Raw genomic sequence first — 24098 nt, forward strand, 5'->3', positions numbered from 1 at the left:
AATATTAAACCTTTAATTAAACTAATGAAAAATATAAAAGAATTTGAATAAAAAAAAAGTAAAATCTCAAATGTAATTATTAAAATGTAAATATATTTTTTAAATAAAATTATAATAATTAATTTTAATAAACAAAAGTATTAGATTTTTTTTCTAAATTAATTTCTTTTTAATTTTTAGGAAGTTTTAAATTGTTTATAATGAATGATTATACTTTTTGTTTTGTAATTTAATAACTGATACTTTATTAGTGTTATGTTATATTTTGATATATATTTGGTTTGATTTATCTTTGTATTTTCATTTATTTAATGTAAAATAATTTCACAAACTTTTCTCATTTTATTATAGCCTTTGAAAACTTTTACAAATTATTAAAACATATATCTCGAATTGCATCATAAAATTGCACAACTGGTACTTGAATATATTAAGATTAAAATAAAATTTAAAATTATATTCGAAAGAATAATTTTTGAAATTACATTAAAAAGTTTGAAGTTATTTTATCGTGTGATATTATATGTAATATAAATACAAGAACTTTTATTTATTTATTTGCAAAACAAGATGTTTATTTATGGAAAATAAAAAATTTTTAAATTACTTTTTCAATTGTTTTTTTTTTAATATCAATTATTTTTATTATTTTTTTCGATACTCATTTTGACGAAAAACAATAATGACTTTTCAACGTCAATAGCTTTTCAGGCTTGTCGACTATCCATCAACATAAATTTCAACAATTTTCACATATATTAAATGTAGGTCAAAAAAAGTACAAAAAAATTTATTAATAAATCAAAAAGTGCACAGACCGTGTAGTCAGTTTCAATATATGTAAAAATTTATAAACCAAAAACTTTTTTGCTAGTGTTTCTTTAAATTTAATTTATCAGGATTTTTATATTTTAAATTTTCACCTTCAATCGTAACAATAACACTTGAAGAACAAATAAGATACAGTACTTTTATTTTTAAACAAAATGAAAAATAAAATTGAAATATAAAAAAAAAATATCAAATAAATTATTTGAATCCTAAAGGTACTTGTTAGTTTTAAAAATATTAGTAAATACCCAGAACGACATAAAACAACTTGATAAACCCCAAAATTGACATCAAATATTCCTTGAGCAATTGACTTGTAAGAGTTTAATAAGAACCAAAACTTTTCCTGAGACTCAGATGGATATCCATGCTAATTTTCATGTTGATCGGTGAAGTACTTGACAAGAACAGCTCGGACAAAGAAAAACAGGTATTCAATTTCATATTATATCGACAAGAATGATTGTAAAAAAAATCACTTTGTCTCGGTGATGACTCATGATACTTCTCTTCAACAATTTTTACGCATTATTTTTTATGCTATTTTAAAATTATTATTTATTTAATTCACTGAATTAAATGTTGATTGTTACTAACATAAAAATATTTTTGAAATTCATAATTATACAAATATTTTCAATTAAAAGCTGCTTTTTCATTCGACTCTTTTCATCTATAATATTTTGCAAACTAACATTATATATAAATTAATATTTCAGCTAATGAAAAGACGGCTCAAGTCTCACATACTTTTTAATACTGACTAAATTAAACATGCTAAAAAAAAATTTAATAACAAAGTGAAATTTAATAATAACCTTTGAATAGTGGCGTAAATGTGACAGTGTTTGGTTAAGCTTTTGTTGATATAATTGAAAAAAAATTTATCAGGACTCATGGTTTGTCGAACAAACAGAAATTCAATTACACTCACAAGATTATATCTCTTGGAAAATATGATGCAATAGAAAATTGCTTGAATTAAATGTAAAATAAATTCTGATCGATGAAGGTAATTTTATTCATCATATATCAACTAGAAAAAAAAATAATGCTTAAAAAGTTTTACGTTGTTTTTAATAATCACGAATAAAGGTCAAGTGGCTCATTTTCAGTGTGCCTGGCAATTACCTGAATAAATGAGAAAAAAAAAAAAATAATAATAAAAAAACAAAATTAAAGTTTGGAAAGGAAAATTTTATTGATCAAAAAATTGTGATAAAAAAAAAAATACTATTTTAAATATTTTAAATATTATTTTTAACTTATGTTATGTAGCTTTGGGATAATTTAATTTTTTTGTCTATGTTGTTTTGATCGTACCCTTGGGAAAGCTGTCGCGACAAGCAGTGAAAATACATTTGAAGGTATGTTGCTGTGATTGAATAATGCATGAGGTTTGTGGTATCCTTGATGTAGGCAGTAATATAAGTGAGAATATCAGGGTCTTATGAATTATTAAGTTTTAAAGGTGAAACACGAGACTTTAAAATTTATCTTTTGGTGAGATACACTGAACTTTGTGTGTTCTAGTTATTTTAAACCTTGAAAATTTTTCATATTTATTATTTTTTTACTTTATTTATATTTTTATATTTTTTATTATATAAATTTGACTATTTTAAATTAAAATATATATGATGATTGATGATGTAGATGTATAGGTTGGTGAATATCAATTTTAAATTTTAAATCACATGCGAGACATTCAATTTTTATTTTTCTATTTTATTTTATCTATTATTATATTTTCGTGAATATAAAAATATATTCACATATGGTTTTGTGATTTTGGAATTGAAACATTTTTTTTTTTCTATTTCTTTTTATATCAAGTATAATGGAGAAAGTTTTTCGTGTCATTTTTATTACATAGTTGTAAAATTCGCATGCATATTCGGTGTAATGTCGAGCAAAGTGCATCGTTAAAGTAAAAAAAAAAAAAATTTCAAATCATTTTCAGCTTGCATTTTAACTTTTTATTTTTTAAAATTCTGTTATTATTATTGGTTTATTTTTTTTATTTTTCTATGCAAAAGTAAAAGAAGCTATACAACAAAAAAAAAAAAAAATAAGAAAACCAATAATGAAAAAATAAATAAACAAATAGTTTTCATACAAATTTTATTCTTTCAGAAAAATCCATGTAAATGCAGCTGACAATCAGAGCAAGTTATTTTAACATTTGTTTTTATTTTTTTTCAACAAGAAAAAAAAAACGAATGCTAGAATTTTTTATGAAATGTGAATTTTCTTTTTGTAAAAAATAATTAAAATCTAAGAAATGACATAACAATAATAAAGAAAATAAATGAAAAAAAAATTATAATGAAATAAAAGTTTAAATAAACAAATCAATTTTCAGTTAAGTCAATAATAATTAAAAATAATAATTATTTTTCAGTATATATTTATTCTGATATTTAAATTATTTCAATATTAATTAATTTCATTTTAAACTTTAAACAATTTTAATTATTGTTTGATTTCAAGCTTCATTTTAACATTATGTTAGAATTAATTTTTTCAATGAATAAAATAAAATTATGAATCGCGAATATTTTAATAATATAAATTAAAGTAATTAACATTATACATACAATATATGAATAAGTAAATTAAATAATTTAAAAATAATAAATTATATTATTAAAAATAAAAAAATTATAATGAAATAAAAGTAAAAATTTTAAATTTAAATTTGATTTATTTATTATTTTAATATTCAAAATTTAATCGATACATAAGTTAATAAATATATTGTTAATTATATAAATAATATATCATTATTTATATTATATATATATTAATATATATTTAAATTATTTTAATAATTTACTTTTTTATATATTTTACTAATTATTTTTTTGATTTTATTTTGTTTGATTTCATTCAGCTTCATTTGATAGTAAATCCATCATGATACGCAATAAAAATTAATGAAAAAAAAAGAATATTTATACTAAAAAAAAAAAAAGAAATTGATTTATTCAAATATTGTAAATTTTCTGTTTGACGTATACAGGATGCCGTTTGAAAATTTGATATATGAAACTTTGTGTAGCACATAATATCGTTATCAAAGGCAACGAAAATCGATGCCTATCACATATAGACATACACTTTGATATTAAAAAATTGAAGCTCAATAAGAATTAATAATGAAAAATACTCAAAAAAAAAAAAAAACTAACGTGAATTTGATTAAAAAACAGAAAATCTTGAATGCATTTTATTTTCAATATATTTAAAAACTTGAAAATATAAATTTTATTTATATAACTTTGTAAATTTCTGATGTAAATGCATATACCAAAATTAGAATTGAAAAATTTTAATTGACATAAAAAATAATTGGTTTATCAATCCAAGTTGAAAGAGAATATTTTTATTTGTAAAAAAAAATAAATATATAAATTTAAAAGTAGATGCTGGTCTTTTTTTTTTTTTTGAATATACACAACCCATGTCAAATGCATTCACAAACAGCATATATTCACTTGGAAAATATTTCTTTGTTTTAAATTTCATGAATCAACTGATCTCCACACAGCACAACCTGCATTCGAATTTAAAATAAAAAAACAAATTGTCAACGATAACTTGTTTTATTATCTTTTAAAAAATTATATTATATATTTAAATTTCTATTTATTTTTCATTCTAAAAAAAAAATGATGTATAAAACAAAAAATAATAATAGCAGAAGAAAATATAAATCATTAAATTCATCAGAAAAAAATAAAAAAGCTCAAGACAAATATTGAACTGTAAACATGAATGGAATATATTTTATATTCAAAATATTTAGAGCGTAATGTTTTAATACAGAATAATAATTAAAATGCAGCGATAGTTAATTCAAATTTTTTATTTTATCATTAGAAAATGATTTTAATTTCAACATCATTTTTTAATATTTTTTTTTTTCATTAAAATTGTAAAGCTCCGTTTTTTTTTTTCAGCTGTTTTTTTATTTCTTTTTTTACCTGAATGGTTGTAACTATAAATTTAAAAAAATATTTTTTTTCTTTATTTTAAAATACTTTTTGTGTCGATTAAAAATATAGCAGTGAAATCTTTGCAAAGTGCAATAGTGTTTCAGGTTGAATGATCGGATTTACTGAAGATGTCACAGTATAAAAAATAAAATAAGAAAAAAGAAAAATACAATAAAGCTAACATGTGCTTGAAATTTTTCTCTTGGATTCTTGAATCTGTTTATGGGTCTTTCCAATATATAAAATAAAATCAAATAGGAACACGTCGATCAATGTTCACTTTGATGAATACACATTATGTTTGATGGTGTAGCACAAAAATGTTGTTCACGCCAGGTGAATATTTAAATCACGAAAAAAAAAATTATACTCGTAAATAAAAAAAGTCAAAAAGTTTTTTTTTTTATTCATAAATTTATAATGTAAAGAGAGGGAGATAGAGTGATCTCATGTAAAATTTACAAGCTTAATTGCGACAGTGAATTTTGAATAAATATTTGTGAGTTCAATTTATATTTGGCAAAAAATAATCGAGTAAATAAAAATCAAAAAATTTCTATATTTTTCTATACAGTATATGTTGATTTTTAAAATTATTTTTGTGTACCTATGATAGAAAAAAATATTTTTTAATTTACTTTTCAGCAAATGCCAATTTTAGTAAATAATTTAAGCAATCTGTACTTTGGGTAGCTTAAAGATAGAGCATTTATTCGGTAAGGTGAAACGTCTGGGTTCGATTCCCGCTACAATTTCCGCCAAAAAAAAATTATGATTGACTTGGCCAAGATAATATCCTAGCTTATGATATAATTTCACATTGTATTAGTTCATATGAAGGCTCGGATTTTAAAAAGACTTGAGTGCTCGGAAATTGATCGTAGCGCTCAAGTCTTTTTAGAATCCGGACTCTTAATATGTTGGTCATTCATAAAAACCACTTAACGAACAACACATTTGCAACAATCATCGTTTTAGAATTCATATAAGATAGTAACATCGCAGGTCTTAACACATATAAAATATAAAGTATTTAAATATTGAGATAATTTTATCATATAAGAGAGCATGTGACTTATATATATGATGAATTTTTTTTTTTTCTGCTTCTAACCCTTCCGGGTATTATTAAAGGTGTTAGAAATGGTCAAGGTCTCCGTATAGAAAAGTTATTATTTATTATATTATATATATATAAATAAAAGTTATATATTTATTGTTCAACCACAATAATAAAAATAACGGTGGCGTCATTTGCACCGTATACGAAAAGTACGGAGACATTTATCCAGGTTGCGAGAAAACTTACGGTGAAAATGCGAAGGTTAAGTAGCCACCATCGTGTGTTTAAGAAGCACTGATTCGAAAATGTCCCGGTATTTTTCCGCGTATCAATAACGATTTTTTAAAATAGGCTGTGTTACCAATGGCTGTGTAACTACAATGTGACCTGTCGATCAATAGCGTCAGTCCGATTGACATATTCGAAACAGATAGTTAATAAGTAACTACATTTATTTAAAATTATAAATTAATTAATTGGTTTTCATTTTTTTTTTACTCAATAAAAAAAATAATCGAGAATTTATAAGAATCAATATAAAAGTTACTGCTTCGCAAATAATTTTATCATATTTTTTTTGTTAACAATGATAAATGTCAAAATTTAAAAACACTCTATTATTTTTTAAAACGTAAAAGTGTTATTATAAAAAATAAAATTTTTTTATGCCATGATGAGTTTGATGTTCATATGTCAGCTCTATTCATTTCAAATAGAATTTTAGAAAGGATCAGTATATCACGTGGCATGAACATAAAAGGTTTGTATATATGTATGCCAGTGAAATACGGGATTTGGCATACAGCTTGAAATAGGTATAAGAGGGATTGATGACGACCAAGAAGTAAAAGTAGAAAAAAAATAAAATAAAAAAATAGAAAAAAACCAAAGTATAAAAAATAAGAAGATAAAAGAAATAAAAAAAATATCAAGTAGAATAAAAAATCCATGTGGATTTGACTTTTACAATTTTTTTTCATATATGTCATTCAATTTATAAAATTCTCTTTACTTTGATATTAATGGTCATCTCAAATGCACACAGTAGCTATATGTTTTTCAATGAAAATCTCAAGACAATTCGTTGATACGATATCTCTTCATTTTCATCATATATATGTAATAACTTTTAATATTTTTTATACATATATATTTCTTTATTGACATTAAATATCATTTATCAAAAGTAAATATCATTCAATCGTAATTAAATAAAATTATCCAGTGTATTAAAAAATTTAATTAAATATTTTTTTATAAACATAGTTTTGGGTCGGACAATGCTTGACTTGTACTACTGAAATATTTGATTGTATGCTAAAAAATTCATAAATAATTTTCCCTAAGAAAAATTAATTTAACAATAACAATAATAATAGTTCTATTTTTTTATAAAACAGTACTTAGTGGATTTGAATATTTTATTGTTGTATTATAAATTTATAATAATAAAAAGTCAGCAGTCATATTAAATAAACTTATGCACATATATAATCGTGATAAATAAATAAAAAATATAAATACTGTTAAACTTTTGGGTTAAGTACATAAAAAAATATAAAATTATTAAAAGAAAAGTGAAATTAAATCAACAGAAAATTATTTCACGGATAAAAAACGAATTTATCGATTAAAAAAGAAAATAAAAAATAAAGTTTGTGATAAATTCATCATAATGGGTAAATTATTTCTGGGGGATATTATATGGAGAGAATGAATCATACATAATAGAATTATGGATGTCGTTCAATAATCGTGTTAAAAAAACAAAAAAAAATAGAGTGATTTAGTTGAAGGGAACAGCGAGGTGCAACTATGAGTCATTGTGGTATTTTTTTTCAACATACTGATGGCTTTTTTTTTACATAAAATATAATCCCTGTAATTTATAAATCATTTCATAAAATTCAAGAAGAGAAAAATAAATTTTTTCCACAATTTTTTAATTGATTTCTTTTACTTTTATTTTTAAAAGTATAATTTCATTATTATTATTAATATTTTATTTTCAATTCAAAGTATATTTAAGATAAATATTTAAAATTTCAATTTGTTTGCATGAATTGTTTTGAATATTTCATGTTTAACTAGAGTGTTTATACAATCAATGTTTACTTGACTGGATTTATGTCTGACCACACGTTTACTCCTTTCACTTTTCGTCTCAAACAAACAATAAATTTTTCATTTGTTTATTCATATAATTATGAAATGTTTATTTAAATAATTTCAAATTTTTTTTAAATTTTTTGTTATATTAATATCAAACTAGATTAATTGATTGTTTTTTTTTTAATCTACGAGCACATTGGCGCGCCTGTATATATCCATAATTTCTAAAATGTTTATTGTTTATTATTGTTATAAAAAAATGCATGAGTAGAAACCACAAAAAAATATATTTTACTTCTTTAAAATGTCTTTTATTTGATGGATATTTCAGAAATACTATGCAACAAATATTTATTATAGAAAAAAAATATTTAAAATAAAAAGACCAGTAGAAAATTATGAAGTTAAAATTTTTTAAAAGTTGAAACAATTTTTTTTGCAATAAATATTCGTTGCACAGTATTTCTGAAAAATCCATTAAATAAAAGACATTTTGAAGAAGTAAAATATATTTTTTTGTGAATTTCTACTGATGCATTTGTTTATAACAATAATAAACAATAAACATTTTATGTGTCGCGCGGTCTATCAAGCGCTCGTATCTGTTACCGATTTAATCCTTCGAAGATCACTCTTTGTTTATTTGATTTATTTCGTTAGCAAAAAAAAATCAAACTATGTCTCACTCACTCTTTTTTTTTTGTTTTTTTGTTGCTAACGAAATAAATAAAAAAATAATAGAAAAAGGCAAACAGAAAGAAATTCATATGAGAGTAAGTGAGAAAAAAACAATGACCAATCAAATGTCCGGAAGCCCGATGATAATTTTTTTTAACCTTAAAATATTAAGAAATTTTAATTCAAATGATGTTTTATATAGACCTGAAGGGTATAAATAATGTAAATAAATGGATACATGAATACACGTTCGTATACATATTTTTAAAATTTCTTTTTTATTTGTTTTTTTTTTGTTTAGTGTAGTTTCTTTTCTCTGCATCCAACCTCGCGTGTCCTGTCTACATTTAAACAGGACTAAGTAACGTTGAGGTAACTAGAACAAAAATTTTCATATGGCATAAATTTATAAACGCAATTTTTTGAATTTTCTAAATTCCACTGTAAATTTCTTCTTGGTAAATTTTTATATTTATGTTTGTTTTATTTTTTTTCATCTTTTAAATGTATTTCAGATTTTATTTATGTTAAATATATACTTGAAGAACATTTGTCAAAATCAAAAGTGCATATATTACCGTCAAGGATTTTTTTTTTTTTAAATTCACAACTGAAATCCTTATGATAAACAAGAAAAAAAAAAAAGGTTGAGTATGATAGATGCTCTTCTTCAAGTTATTAAAAGACTTGCAGCTTTTTTTTTTTTTTTTTATAATTCATGAAAATAAATTATCAAAATATAAAAATAGATAAAAAATTCAAGTGGGATATTTTGTAATGAATCGTTCTCACCCTTCAGTTATAAAGTAAAAAAAAGCTAATAAAAAAAACGAAAGAAAAATGTCGAAAAAGTAATATAAGAAAATAAAAATTCTATTTTACTCTTTTTTTTTTGGAAGACAAAGAGAAATATTAATAAAATAAAAAGATCAAACAAAAAAAAAAAAACAATTATCATTAAGTCACTTTCATTGTGATGACGCACGGAAAATTTAATTCTCTTGAAATCAAAAGATACAGTGAATATACAGAAAAAAAAGGAAAAAAAAAGTTTCAAGTAAGCGTTAATGTTATTTTTTCTAATATTTCATTGTATATTGATTAATGTCTTTACGAAAGAATAAATCACAGGTGAAGGGTATAATAAATGACCTTTCAATATATATTTCAACAAAAAAAAAATTAATTAACTAAAAAAAAAATTTAAATAATAATAAAATGTCAATTGCATTTGCGCGCGCAATTACGTCATAACTGAAATAATACATTCCACCACACGTGTGGTTTATGATTTAAAAAAAAAAACATAAGTAATATCCGTCACTCAATGATATACGAATTAACAAAAAAAACTAAATAATAATTTCGAGGTTTTTTATTAGTTTGAATAAATAAAAAATTGAAAAATCTTGAGTATTAAAAATATTTATTTGTTGAATTTTTGATTAACAAATATGATTGTTTTAAATAAACAGTTAAATTTTTAAAAGCGTTAAATGTTAAACCAATATTTGCTAAATACATTAAACTAATTTTTTTATATTTACTTCGTTAAAAAAAATAAATGTTAAAATGAAAACTCACGACCATTTTTTCTCTTTCAATTTGAATTTAACATAAAAAAAAAAATTATATTAATTATTTTCCATTTTTTTAAGAGTTAAATTTTAATGTTTCGGTTGAATACTAGATAAATTTTTTTAAATAAATAATATAGATGTATTTTGACACGTAAATCAAACTTGTAGTAATAAATTTATAAATAAAAAAAAATTTGAACAAAAAACTAATAATCTGATAAATTTTGCATATGTATGAAAAAAGCTTTATGATAAAATTGACCTGTTGACAGGAGTTAAACATTGTCCAGGGATTATAGGTCACAGCTGTATGAATATACCTGTCAGTTGATGATTAAATGGTCAAAGTATATAAATAAAATATTTATTGACCAATAAAATTAACAAAATAATAACTGAAATGGTTTAAAAATACAACAACAGAGAGGTTAATGGTTGGCCGATTATTGTTGAGTACTAGCACAATACATCAACCCTTTTTTTATTTCACTTTTTTGACTATATTAGCATCATTGAGTGGCAGCTGTTTCTCTATCCAAAACTTTGACATTTGGCAAATCAATTTAAAGTTCTATGCATTTAAACAAGGTCATTTGAATTATTGAATTTATTTTTTATAGAATATAATTTAAAGCACAAAAAAACTTTCGTTTTTTTTTTTTTAATTTTCGTGCTTAATTATTTCTACAGTCTATTGTTTTATAATTATTTATTTAATAAATTATTTTCAACAAAAAAGCAAATATTTTGCCACTTTTTCATTGTAATTTAATTTAATTTTAAAATAAAAAATTATTAAAATTACTTAAATTAAAAAATGTATAATATATACGCTTTTTTAATACATATTTTTTATTAATCATTTAATTTTTATAAACAATATATTAATATACGAACCCACGTGACAATGTTCATCATGTTGTTTCATATTAATCATCACAAAATAAACCACGTTTAAATATTATTTGTTCAAAAACTTATTAACCACACAAAGTTAAAAAAAATATATTTTTAAAAAACAATTTCGTAATGTTTATTTGAAATTTATTAACTAAAATAATACATATATTTATATACGCCAATTAATTTACAAACACAAAAAAAAAAAATCTAAAAAAAAAAATCTTTTTCCCATTAATTATGTCAATTGATAAATAAATTTTTACACATCTATCTAAATTGATATAAATATAGCATTTATTAATTATTAAATAAATAATTTTTATTTAACAAAAAAGTTTCGATGATTTTATAATGGGGAAAATAACGGCACACACACACATTTCACGATGTATCGCGGAGAACTGAGGTGATACTCACGATGGCTCAGTGATCCTGCGCAAGCGTACGTCTAAAAAAGCTCAAATAAAAAATAAAAAAAAAAAAAGCTTGAGAGTGAGCCACTGTTCTCTTTTCCCTTCTTCTATATCTAAACTTACCCCTATTTTTCCCTCTATCCTTTTCCATGCAGCCAATATATATAATGGGCTATACTTTGGCCCTTTTTCCGCCGTTTCGTTCAACCACCCCACCGTCAATTCAACTACGTCATAGTTACTTCTCCTTAATTTTATATCCTATATATGACACCCCTCTTTCCTTCTTTTCAACAAAATTTTACGCCCGATGTCATATCCCTTATAGTTCCTAACAGCATCAAAAGCTCCTGTCGTCATATACCTCTTACATCAAATGCTACCAGATTTTCTCACCATAGCGCTGTTGTTTTAAATATCTTGTCAATTTTTTTTTTTTTTTTTCTTTTGGTCCACCAAGCATCACCTTTCGTGCTAATGGTTTTTTTTTTTTTTTTTTTAATTTAACTGTTCTCGTTTTATGAGAAATGTATGTGAGATGTACTTAACTGAACCCTTGAAAAATTTACAAGAACATTATAACTAGCCAGTTGAGATGATAAGCGTTTACATTTTTTTTTTTTTTAATACGAATTTTATATTTTTTTTATTATTATTTTTCTTGTTTTAAATAATTATCGTTGTTTGCCATTTTTATGTATTCTAGTTTGAAAAATATTTGAATATTTCATTGACATTTTTTTTATATATTAAAAAGTGTTATGAAAAAGTGACATGAGTATTTGTTTTTAGTGGTTGTCGTTATTGACAATCATTTAAATCAAATATGAAAATCGTTTAGAGTATTTATCGTTGAAAATTGAAATAAATTTTTGAAGTTGATTAATTCGAATTTAAAAACAGTGTTTATAAATAATATAAAAATTTATAACAAAAATTGATTATTTTAAAGGTGGTAATGTTTTTTTATATTTGAAAATTCAATGAGTTTTTTTTTTATAAAAATTTTGATAGTTTAGATATAATAAATTCAAGTTTAAAACCACTTGGGTCATGTTACAAAACCGCAACTCGATGACTGTGTTATGCATCAGTGGTTCACATACCATACTCATATTGCGAATTCATGTGGTGACGTAGTTTCACAGGCATCGATACTTCAATTATATAATATTACATCAACGTGATCCATCATGTTATAGAGCCAAGATTACTAGGTCAAACATTGAAAATGAAAATTGAAAATTGAAAAATATAAAACGTAAAATAAATAAATAAATAATTTTTTTTAAATTAATTTAAATAGTTAAAAAAAAAAAAAAAAAAAAATGTAAAATCTAGTACTATTTGAAGGTCAAAATGAATTTACTTTTTTTTTTTAGATTTTATATTAAGATTTAGCTCAAGTGTTAAAATTTAACACTTGAAAAATTTTTAAATAATCGACATAAAAAAAAAAATGCCAAATTAACATTTGAAAAAATGTCAAGTCAGCTTTTAAAATTTTTAACATGTTTAATTAACAAAATTTAAATGTTAATTTTCTATTGAAGTGCAGCAATTTCATTGTGTGTTAATTGCAAAGTGAGTTAAAAAAAATGTAAGCTTTTTTTTTATTTGTATTTTTATTACGAAGAAAAATTTCAAGTTATTTCTTGGACATGTTATATACAAATAGTATGAATATATTTAGTATGTATATCAATAATTTTTGTTAGCCTAGATCCAGATTTTCGACTAAAATTGTCAGTAGAATTTCAATCATTGGGAATATCTAATATCTTATACTCAACAGTAAAATCCACTAAAGTATTTGGTAATTTATCATGATGTATGTCGCGAAAATTTGGCATACTTTGTGGCACAATGCAGCAGATGTAAATTATAATGACTGCATGTTGTAAATATCAAACGAATACTACATTAATTTTCAGTTAAAAATGTTGTACTTTTTAGACTACATTCATGGAGTATGTATTTTTTTTTTTAAATTTTTAATAACAAATGTTCTAACGAATGGAAAATTTGAAAAATAAAAAAAAAAAGAAAATTACATATTTATGTACATTTTAATATGAAAATCAAAATATTGTTATTATTATTTAAAAAACAAATATGACTGACAGAAAACAAAATTTTTTTTTTTTTTTTCGCTCATTAACACGCTTATAACTCGAAAACTAATTGATAAATGACAAAAAGTTATTTTTAGTAATTTGTTTAGAATTAAATTTGCAAATAAAAACTCATTTTGACCTAATAACTATCTTCAAAAATATGAGCCGCAGAGAGGTTTGAAATTGCATAATAAAAATGATCACAGAAATTTTTGTTTAAAAATTTTTCTTTGTGTAGAAATATCAGCTCAATAATTCGGGCAAGTGTTAATTTAACATTCCAAAAAATTTAATTTTCAATTTACACCATTTATTATATATTTTTTACATTCAAAACTTTAGTCTATACTTTGTCATAAACAAAAGGTGTAATAGAGTACAACAATTAAAGTATTATTACTGTAAAATATTCAGTACAAAATTACAAGAAAATTGATTATTCATTGTAGCCCAAAATGTTTTATTATGAACCGGTAGTTTTTGGTTTTGTTTATGATTATAGTATACCAGTGCAATTATTCTCTTATATTTATAATTAATATTTAAGTGTAGAAGACAGAATTGTGGTATAAAAGAAGCCATTGTAGTTTTAACATTGGCCACAATTTGTCGTTAGCACGCGATGTTGCTTGAGCATAAAATTGCCACCCGTTATTGTTGTTTTATTGTTATTTTCATTTAATTTTATTCATTTATTTTTTTTCTTATTTTATCTTTCTCTCTTTTTTATTTAACTTTGACTTAAAATAAATAAATAAAAAAAACATGTCACGAGTGTACTGCCGCAGTAATGCATTATGGACGATAAATGCTTCAGTTGTGCTCCTGGCAAGAGCTTTGTCGACAATACATCAGGCTTTGTGACGAATGACTAAAGAACAATGCTGTATAGATAAAACAATAAAGAGAAAAGTATCTTAAAGTATATTTTTATTTAAAACACTGAAAATATATTTCAATTATTCAAAAAGAAAAAAAAACAAATGTCTTTTCGTTAAAACTTTAATACATTTAAAAGATAAATATATTTTCATAATTAACAATGTCAGTTTGTATAAATTACATAAAATTTTAAAAATGTTTTTGTTTGTTTTATTTAAATTATTAAAATCCATATAGAGACAGGTAAAAATAAAAAATAAATATTTTTAAAGCTATTTGAAAATGTAGCAAAAAAAAAAACTATATATTTTTCAAATTTTCATTATTAAATATTGGAATGAGCTTAATTTTTAAAACAAAGCATTAGCAATATATATATATAGTTGAATTAATTTTGAGTGGGTAATTTAGTGAAACTTGTAAAGGTAAACATTTGAGTGACATGGTGAGTTAGACAACATGTCTAACGATGTAAACACAAATCTATTGATTTTGAAAATTGACTATAGTGGTATAATGTATGCAGGTCAACGATATATGTTGATAATTTTAGTGAGAATAATGGGTGAGGCTTTATGTTTAACGAATGAATAAATAGGATATTCAATTTGTTATCTGAAATCAACTTTAAAGGAAATTGCATGAACACTGACCATTGGTGACTTGGGTTGAAAATTCAATGGACTATCGTGTACTTAACTTGACTCTCTCACTTTACTTTGGTCTATGATTTAATCGATAACAACAAAGTCCGACAATTTGATAAAAAATTTTAATTTAAAATTTTTTTATTTTAAACTTGTTTTTAATTATTTTTTAACTAAAATTTTATTTTTTACTTTTTTATTTTAAATTTACATTTTAATTATTTGTATAATTAAGTTGAGATAAGATTTTAAAATTTCATACATGCACAGTATTTTTTTTTTACAATCATTCTTTGTCAATTTTATTATTGTAAATAAAACAACATAATTTTTTATGTATTTAAAATTTTTTTAATCAGTCTAAAAGCTACACAATTTTTCATAAAATTACAAAGTAAATTTTACAGTTTAATTTTGCCCTTAAAACCTTGTTTCTAAAAGTTGATTTATTTTTATTTTTTCCTGTTTATAAAAATTGATTTATAAAAAAAATAAAAAAAAAAGCACAATTCATGTACATGAAAAAAATATATGTGAGCCTGTTTATCTCTTTTGACAAGCACTTTCGTACACCAAACGGGAGGGATAAAGTCACAAAAGAGGGATGAGGTTTATAACCACACGCGAACGAATAATAGCCACGCCAAGCTAAGGGGTTTCGCGAGTTTGTTGAGAAGGGTAAAAAGGTCGTTCTTCGTACTCTAGTTGTCATTATGTATATTGTATATGCAACCAAGACCCTCGACCTCTATCTTTATCTACTTCAGCATATTAACCAACTAATCCACTAAGACAAGTGTGTTGTTTCGTTTTAAATTAAACTCAAAAAAAATTATATAAAAATTTTCACATTTATTTAATATACAAAAATATAATTTTTTAAATAATTGAATTATTTTTAATTTTTAAATCATTTTAAAAATAATATTTTTACGTTAAAAATAAGTAAAAATTTTAAATTTAAAAAATAAGAATTTATTAAACCGTGAATAATTATAATCCTTTTTTTTTTTATTTTATTTTTTTATATATTTATTATTATTCAAGTACAAAAGATGAAAAAAAAAATTCAATGTCATTTTATAATTATTAATATTATTTTTTAAAAGTATGTATATATTTTTCTACACTTTGCGTAATGATGTGTTTTTTTTTTAATAAAAGAAAACCTCGTTACATTATAAATATCCAGTTAAAATTATCCATGTAAAATCCATCATTAACAATGCAAATCATTGATGCATTAATGGAAAATTATAACACACCCGATCGAACATTACAATACACTGATATCACAAAATAATAAACTGGAATTTACTTGTAGTGTTAATTAATATAAAGTAGAAATGCATGAATATATAAGCATTGGTTTTCTTGAATTTAAAATATTATTCTCATTATTTTAATTAATGTTGATGCATATTTTATCTTGTAATACATGAGGATCCAAGTGGAAAATATATATTCATTGGAAATATAAAAAGAATTTATTTTATTTTATATTTATTTTATATTTAGGAAAAATTTAGAAAATATATAAATTAAATTTACAAAATATTCAGTTTTGAACTTACTAAAATTAAATTTAAAAATTTTTTTTTTCAAATTAATAATGAAGTATAATTATTGTTATCGATTTGTCGAATGAGCTGATGGCTAAGTTGGCAAGAGCCCTGGCTACAGTGCGTTCGGTCACGAGTTCAAAACCAATTTTCACCAATTACTCGATTATATGCAGGTAATCTTTGACACGTAATTTAATGCCAGATAAGTTTATTGTCTGATTGGTTTTGGGCAAATATAGTCTAGCAATAGATCATGTGAACTACGCACTTGATCTATGCCAGAAAATATCTGCCTCAAACACTCATTACGTATTTCTAAACAGTACACAGATACATATTTTTTTTTGTTCTCAATCTTAATCACGGATCACAATTTAAAAATTATTTAATTGATTATATTAATAAAAAAATTGTGTACTGATTAATAAGTATATTATTTTATTATTATTAATCAATATCAATATTTTGTAAATTGTTTGATAAATATATGTATCTCGATTAATTATTTTATATACGTACTGTAAAAATATGTTTTTAAATCAATTATCCAATTAAAACTGAGATCAAACTTTTCAATTTAGTTATTCGATCATTTATTTATTAACTTGTCACTATGCAAATAAACAAAACAAACAAATAAGATCATTTTAAACATTTCCTTCAAATTACTTAAATAAATTTGATGGTTATATAATTTATTTTTTAGTTTTTAATAGCACAGCGTAACCCAATTGAAAAAAATATATTTATTAGAAATATAAAACAAATTTAATTTATATTTAAAATATATGTGAATTAAATTTAATTAATGTTTTAAAAAATATAAATTGAATTTAATTTACATTTAATTTACATTTAATTCATATGTAATCTATATCTATACAAAAAGTAAATGTATTTTATATTTTTTCAAAACATAAAATAAACTTACTTAAAATTTTTTTTTTTTCGACATTGCAAAAAAAAAATTTGGATGTACTTCAAATTTAATTTATATTTTTCAAAAATATGAAATAAATTTACTTTTTGTATAGATATAGATTACATATGAATTAAATATAAATTACATGTAAATTAAACTTAATTTATATTTTTTAAAACATTAATCAAATTTAATTCACATATATTTTAAATATAAATTAAATTTATTTTATATTTCCAATAAATATATTTTTTTCACTTGGGAGCATTGATTTTCTTGAATTTAAAATATTATTCTCATTATTTTAATTAATGTTGATGCATATTTTATCTTCTAATACATGAGGAGAATATATTCATTGGAAATATAAAAAGAATTTATTTTATTTTATATTTATTTTATATTTATAAAAAATTTAGAAAATATTGTTACGTACGAGGCTAATTAATTTATTTTAACTATGAAATAGCAAAAAGAAGAAAGAACGTTTGACAAAAAAAATAATAATATAATAAATTGACAATAATAAAAATTAATGAGCCTGATATTTAACGTATTTTATAAAAATCCTCTTGTTTTGTTATTCCCTACAGGGTAACGGGTTATATAGGAGGGAATGTGTAATTTTTGTAGATTCTACCTTGTTGTTGTGGATTATCCAAAATTAAATTATAGAGAGCGTGTCAATCTGGATGGTCGCCTGATGATGTTGATAATTTAGAATGATCCAATAGGTAACACAAACTCGTAGCACAGAAAAACAACACCCCGGACAGATGTCACAGTCAATATATTTTTAATATTAGGAACAGTTAATTTATAAACGGAAAAATAACAATTGAAACACAAAGATTATTTAATTTAAATTCACTTTTAAAATTTTATTTATTAGAAAATTAAAAGTTCAATTGATTGTAATATTTAAGTAATAAAATATAAAATTTAGAATTAATTTAGATATTGTCCAAACAAATTTATTTGTCGCAAGAGTGAAAAAAAATTCAATTCTAAAATAATAATTCCATAAAATTAAATTAAAAGTAGGGATGATCTTAGGGTGGTTTATCTTAGCCAATTATATTTTACCTGTCCCACGATAGTCAGCATTTAATAATTTACTTAGAGAATTATTTGTAACGTCAACGGATGTAAAATATCGAGTAGCTAAGGTGACTTTGAACTACGGCTTGAGAAAATAAAAATTGAAATAAAAAATAATATGTGAGAAAAAGGTAAAATGTTGATTTTGCTAAAAAAAATATAAAAATAATTATGAAAAAATAAAAAGAAAAAAATCTACATGCTTACTCAATATTTTATATGCCCTTGAATTTACTAAATATTTAAATAATTAATTAATTTATTATATTGATACCAAGACGTAACAATATATAAATTAAATTTACAATATATTCAGTTTTGAACATACTAAAGTTAAATTTAAAAATTTTTTTTTTCAAATTAATAATAAAGTATAATTATTTTTATTGATTTGTCGTATGAGCTGATGGCTAAATCGGCAAGAGCCCTGGCTACAGTGCGCTCGGTCACGAGTTCAAAACCAAATATCAGCAATTCTCCGTAAACTGCACGTTAGTGTTGTCACCATTCTTAATGGTAGATGAGCTTATCACTTACTAATCTGATAAGGTTTTAGGCAAATATTATCTAGCATAGATCATGTGAACTACGCACTTGATCTATGCCAGAAAATATCTGCCTCAAACACTCGATACGTATAAAAAAACGTATTTCTAAACAGTGCACAGATTCATTTTTTTTTTTTTCTTATACATCACGGATCACAATTTAAAAATTATTTAATTGATTATATTAATAAAAAAATTGTGTACTGATTGATAAGTTTTAATTTTATTATTATCAGTCCATATCAATATTTTGAATATTGATTGATAAATATATCTTGATTAATTATTTTATATACGTACTGTAAAAATATGTTTTTAAATCAATTACCCAATTAAAACTGAGATCAAACTTTTCAATTTAGTTATTCATTTATTTATTAACTCGTCACTATGCAAATGAACAAAACAAACAAATAAGATTGTCTTTCTCACTTACATCTATTTTACTAGTAAAATATCATTTTAAACATTTCCTTTAAATTAGTTAAATAAATTTGCTGGTTATATAATTTATTTTTTAGTTTTTAATAACACAGCGTAATATATAGTTTGGAAAAAAAAAACAATACAAATAAATATTCATAATAAGATTTAAATTCACTCAACTATACTTTTCGTTGATCATTGAGTTAAAAAACGAGTAAGCACCTATAATCTCCCAGTCTTAATCCCTATAACGAGTTGAACCCGTTTCTATTTTCTCTCTTCCTCACTTGAAGAAAATTTGCCTCTATAAATTCACGTCCACACCATTCAACTTCTTTAGCATTATGTACGTATAGAGGGTGTATACAAATTAACAACTCTAAACCACTCGACCCAATTAATCCACAGCTGGTGGTTTTCCCATTCTTTCATTTTTTTTTATTTTTTTTATGATCTTTATCGAGAACAATCATACACAACGTAACATTGTATGTATTATTAATTTTTTAAATTTTTAAAAAACAATATTTTGACATTTAAATTTTTGCTTTGTATTGTTTCACTTTGTCATTTCGTCAAGATATAAATAAAGAACCGTAAGTACCAAAAAAATAAATAAAATCTGTTGGGTAAAAAGCGTACATAAAAATTTTTATTTCCCTCAATATTTTATCGACTTTTTTTTACGCCGGTATAACAAGGAAATCTTTTTATTATCTTTACTAATAATTTCTTTATTATTATTGACAAATAGTTAAGTGTGGAACAAAAAATAAACTTTGTTTTTATTTATTTTGTAGCAAAAACAAAAATAAAATATAAGACTGGTAAAATTTTGATTATTAAATTAAAAATAACTGAGAAATTTTCAGAGGGGTAGAAAAATCATTAGCCAATGAATTTCTAAACGTAAATTATTTTTATCTTTTAACGAAAATCAAAATGATAATTGTTTTTCTAACACAATCATGTAATTAATAATATTTTTTTAAATTTCATTTGTAAATTAAACGTCATTATGATCAAACAATCAATTAATCAAGACATTATCAAGATAACGTTTGTTAATGAATATAAAATTGAGAATTCACTTTGCCCGAAGTAACATGTGCAAAGCAGAGAGTAACGAGAATATTCAATTATATAAATAACATTGCAATTTCATATTATTCCTTTATCTAATGATGAAACCCATTAGATCCTTTACAAAATGCATGTCATTATCATTTGAACAATATAAATTAATTTTGCGTTTCACATGTCTCTTTGAGCACAATATTCAATCACTTATTAAGCTACAAACTTGTTAAATGAATATTCTTTTTGTCTATTAAATTATTTCATAACAGTCATGATAATTATTCTATTATTAAAATAATATTAATAGAAATACAGAGTACAAAATTAAGTGAGGTAATTTCATACAACTTTTATTTCACAAATATATAACCCATTAACTTATTATGATGAATGATATAGCTGTTTATAATAAGTTTTGTAAACTTTCCGTGACATGGGTCATTACTATCGCCACGTTACTTTGTAATGTATATATATTTTTTTATTTTAATGCAAAAAAAAAGCATCAGATTATACGTTGCTGGCTTATTTTTATTGGCAAAAAAAAAAAAAAAATGAAAATTTAATTAAAATTGAAATGGAAAAAATGTAAATGAAACACACCTTTGTACGATTGTTAAATTTTCAAATTAACACTCACATGATTTATCTTTTTTTTTTTTTTTTGACACCTGATTGTTGATGCTGATTAATCATACATTCAAAGTTTATATTTGTATTTACTCAAAGCCAACCTATTTTATTTATTAAACTATTATTTATTTTTTTTTTTTTTCTCGCTTAATCTTACCTGCAATTTTTCTTATTCCCATTTACTTACATTCACCTCTTTTAAAGCGATCAACGCTTGATTATCAAATTGGATCGAGTCACGCGACGACTCATGTTTTTTTTTTTTTCTACCAAGTTTATGAAATTTGTTCCAACAAAATCAGGTTAGACGAGCAAGATTTTAGCGACAATACGTGATGCCAAGATGATACAAATTTTACCTTGTTAAATAAAAAAGAAAAAATGCATACAAAAATACCGACTTCAATCTTTATCCATACACAAAAGATAAAAAAAAAAAACTACAGAAATTCTGTAATCTTTGTATCAAGAAAATATAAAAAAAAACATGAAAGGATTTTTTTTATATTTTACCGAGAAAATAGCATAGATAGCATGATTGGTTTTTGAAATTTTTTTGGATTTATACGTGAAATTCCAATATGATCAAAGTGGATATCACAACATGCATCTTATGTTGCTTATTTTTATTTATCTGTTGATTTTTTTTTTATCGGTAGCATCGACCGCAAACAAAAGTTTTATGAGTAAATGTCTGAAAGCAAATTTTTTGGATGATAAAGGTCTTTTATCATGTACAATGTACACTGAGAGAAATTTTAACTAAAAATTACAGACGTATAAGAAAAAATTACAAAGCGAATAGTAAAAACTGCGTTCCTCCGATTATTTGTAAGAATTATTCGTATATTGATAAATAATTTTTACAATAAAGTTATGTAAAAAATTTGGCCATTGACTATATACAACACTAAGCCATAAAAATTACATAATTTTATTGTAATTTCTCTTTAAAAAAAATGACTAAATTCACGAAACTCACAAGTAAATTCTAGCAGACTGAGAATTTACGCACTACCGGTTTTAGAATTTACTATATTTTATTATAAATTTTATTTAAAAGTTGGACATTTTTTGTGCTAAGTTCGGCAGTTTGTGCTAGATTCACGGAGAACGGCAATCAATTCCCGGCAAATATTCTTTTCTGTTTACACGCTCAAAACTCGAAAACTAATTGATAAATAGAAAAAATTTATTCTTGATAAATTGTTCAGAAATAAATTACCAACAATAAACCTCGCTTAACCCCATACCTAGCTTCAACAGATAAGGCTGTAGAAAGGCTTGAAATTACATGACAATTCAATCATTTGTTCAATCAGTCGGCCATCTTTGTATTATTTCTCCCCACAACCAGAATTTTTACAAAGCGATATAGTAAAAAATATTTAAGTCTATGCTAACTTTTATATGTGTACATGATAAATTTTATTATATGTATTTAGAATATTTTATTAAATTGTTCAGTATTTTTTTATTTGAACTTATAATATTTTATCGTTTCAAAACATGTATGTGCTTTATTTTAATTAATCATAAACTCATTATCTAAGACATTAATCAAAAGTAATTTTATAAATTGTTTAGAATTAAATTCTCAATAATTAACTCCACTCAACCCCATGTCTATCTGCAATAGATAAATGATGTACAGAGACTTGAAGTAAATATCATAACAATTTTGACATTGTGTGACATTTTACATAATTTTATTGTAGAATATCATCTCTCGCGGCCAATCCCAGAAATAAAACAAAAATTACAAAGCAGTATAGTAATTTCTATTCAACATGGGTTTTAATTTTTAGTTAAAATTTCTCTCAGTGTATAAAAGAAAAAAATTAATTTTAAGGCTGGTGTATATTTAAAACAAAGTTGATGCAGTCCGGAAAGAGAATAACTCTTGAAAATGTTTTTAGGTAGGTTTGAAAATTTATCTAATTAGATCAGCACTGAGAAACAATGGTTTTACTCTAAGAAATATATATGTATACAAGCTGGTTCGTAAAGTAGTTTTGGTGGTAGAATGACGATGGTGGATGGTGAATAAGAAAGATGGAAGGAGAATATACACATACACTTACATTACCTAAACATATGTATATACGACAAGGAATGAGGTTCAACCAAGTCATGTTTAATGAGTAAAAAAGTCACTTACTTTTGTTACTCTTGTAACACGACTTTGGTGAACAAAAAAACTATGCTCATTGTCTAATATTATCACTTGTTATCTTAGGTATTTATCATTCAGTAGTAAAAAATTTAGGCTTGGCTGATTATTATTACTATTTGTTTTTTGCTTCAATTATTATGATTAAATTTTTTTTTTCTTGCTACTTTTGTGTGTAATTGTTACATAGACGTAAGCTTGCTAGTATTTACATTATTTTTTTTTATCTATTAGTATATTAAACTTTTATTTTTGGTTTTCTTATACAAGTATTTTGTAATAATTATTGTTAATTCTTTTGAGCATGTTGTCCATTTTGTTTATTACAAAATACTTGTAAAAGAAAACCAAAAACCAACTCGAGTTGTTTAAACAATACATTTGATCGGTTATTGGACTATAGTTATAAAAATCATAGTCGAT

At 22.9% G+C, this 24098-nt stretch overlaps 1 protein-coding gene across 1 annotated transcript in view; it reads right to left on the reverse strand.

Annotated features, from left to right (window-relative positions):
- The window catches only part of LOC122859785 (5-hydroxytryptamine receptor-like), a 63700-nt gene extending 52074 nt beyond the window's left edge, over nucleotides 1-11626 (reverse strand). The window contains exon 1 of the mRNA XM_044163469.1: nucleotides 11163-11626. The gene's annotated coding sequence lies outside the window, so the exon portion shown is untranslated. The remainder of the gene's footprint in view (nucleotides 1-11162) is intronic.
- Nucleotides 11627-24098: the final 12472 nt, after the last annotated feature.

The sequence above is a fragment of the Aphidius gifuensis genome, linkage group LG6 (genome assembly GCF_014905175.1).
Source record: "Aphidius gifuensis isolate YNYX2018 linkage group LG6, ASM1490517v1, whole genome shotgun sequence".
In the NCBI taxonomy this organism is placed as follows: Eukaryota; Metazoa; Arthropoda; class Insecta; order Hymenoptera; family Braconidae; genus Aphidius; species Aphidius gifuensis.